We start from the raw sequence: 2,167 nt of genomic DNA, 5'->3' as shown, positions 1-2,167 counted from the left end.
GCTACGAGGGTCGTGGCTCACCAACCCATGACATCAGATTTGAGTGATGATTTAATTACCGAAGCCAGTCTGTTCACATTGTGCCGTTGGTCTTCATGGTTGGCGAAAGTTTGGCCACCATCCGGTGGAATTTAATTGTATTTTGGTTATTTAAAGTCCAAGTGCTCCAGCGGAATTTTTTGCCTTGTGGCCGTTAGCATTCCGGTTTTCTGCTCTGGCCGCTGACGTAAAATTCAGGCAGTGTCCTTTCCTCACCGTGTTGTCGCTGACCAATACGTAGTTTTCACAGCTTATGCATACTTGATTGTGGGTGGCTACACCTTTTATGTGCTGGCTTTGGAGTTCTTTGTGTACTGGTCGGGTGGAAAGCAAGTCGTCGGTGGGTCTGTTGACTGTCTCTTGCTTGGGTTGCCGACGGATCGGATGTAGTTGGGCCGGCTACCTGTCTCCCCGAAGCGAACGTTAATACTTCAAGTGCAGACCGACCCCCGGAAACTTCTGAGGCGCGCTGGCTGGTGTTTGATTGTGTATTTTAATGGCTCATAGCCGATGGTTTGAATTTGTATGCTTTTAGTTGGGTTTTAAATAATGGGCCTTCAGCCGTTTTAAAATTGAAAGTTCCTTACTTGTCAAGCCTTGCATTGTTTGGGCATTAAGCCTCATTTAAAATATTTTTTTCTTCATAAAGCTTTGGGCCTTCTGCCTTTGAAAATTTATTGTAGTTGTGTTTTAAATCGCATGGGCCTTCAGCCGTTTTAAAAATTAAAGAGATTGTGCCCTTAAGCCATAAGATTGTGTGACAGTCGATAGTTAAGCTCGGAAATTTGCGCTGTAATGTTTGGCAACTAAACTAAGTTATATGTGTTCGAGCATAACTGACAGCCGCTCATTTTTGGCCCCTTTCCACAATTCCAGCTACCTGTTCTGTGCTGCGGATTTAACCAGGCGTTTCAACATCTAACGGCACATACCTCCACGAACGTACCAACAAACTGTCGGATCCCTGATACGCGGAATCAGTGATTCATTTCGTTCCAGAGATGGACAAACCAGCTATTAAGCAGGTAGCCATAACTTTCGGCCTCATCATTGTATATTTCGAACGATTACCGCCACTTTCAAGTAGTCTGACCAGATCTGCTTCTCCTAGGCAAACTGGCATCGTGTGATAGGCAGTGCAGGAAACCAGTCCCCCTACAAATCACACGGAACACGTGTCAACGTTAGCAGATTACTTCGCATCCCATTCCGCAAAGTGGTATTTGCACTATTAGATAAACTGGATGGCAAAGTGCATCTCTGGCGCGGGAGAGGTGCAGTCGCAACGCACGTCCTACAGGCGGCCTAGCGCAGCCACGCACGCTGTGGTTACCCGACATAACTCTCCAGCGGCCACCTCCAGCCGTGATTGCCGGTAACGGCAGCAGACTGACCCGGCCCGCTACCAGCTCGTCACCTGCTTATACGGGCAGGTAAGTGGCCATAACGAAGCATGATTACGGGCCCGCACCGCCGGTAAATCTGGCGGCGTCGTAAGTCAGTGGACGGTCGCCCCAGGACCAAGCGGGGACAAGTGAGGTTACGGCGGCGGTGACGGCAAGACCCTCTCATCTGGCTGAGGCCAGGCTCTTCCGTAAAGATCCAAAATTAACCCGTCCACCGGCCGTAGCGGTATCCCTGACAGGGCCACTTGCACCAGAAACTGCCCCAGCCAACTACGGTTTTATTTTCACACTAGCTGAGGAACTCGACGTTGGACAGGTGTTTATTAAAACTTCCTGGCAGATTAAAACTGTATGCCGGACCGAGACTCGAACTCGGGACCTTTGCCTTTCGCGGGCAAGTGCTCTACCAACTGAGCTACCCAAGCACGACTCACGCCCCGTCCTCACAGCTTTACTTCTGCCAGTACCTCGTCTCCTACCTTCCAAACTTTGCAGAAGCTCTCCTGCGAAACTTGCAGAACTAGCACTCCTGAAAGAAAGGATATTGCGGAGACATGGCTCAGCCACAGCCTGGAGGATGTTTCCAGAATGAGATTTTCACTCTGCAGCGGAGTGTGTGCTGATATGAAACTTCCTGGCAGGTTCGCAGTAGAGCTTCTGTACAGTTCGGAAGATAGGAGACGAGGTACTGGGAGAGTGAAAATCTCATTCAGGTATTTATT

General features: G+C 49.3%; 1 non-coding gene across 1 annotated transcript; it reads right to left on the bottom strand.

The window, feature by feature from the left end:
* Positions 1-1,796: 1,796 nt before the first annotated feature.
* On the bottom strand, positions 1,797-1,871 carry Trnas-cga. The gene has a single exon. It is a non-coding gene; the product is annotated as a tRNA-Ser (tRNA).
* Between the last annotated feature and the right edge of the window lie 296 nt (positions 1,872-2,167).

Source organism: Schistocerca americana, chromosome 1, assembly GCF_021461395.2.
Source record: "Schistocerca americana isolate TAMUIC-IGC-003095 chromosome 1, iqSchAmer2.1, whole genome shotgun sequence".
Lineage (NCBI taxonomy): Eukaryota > Metazoa > Arthropoda > Insecta > Orthoptera > Acrididae > Schistocerca > Schistocerca americana.
Note: the sequence above shows the minus strand (reverse complement) of the source record. Positions and strands in the feature narration are given on the sequence as shown.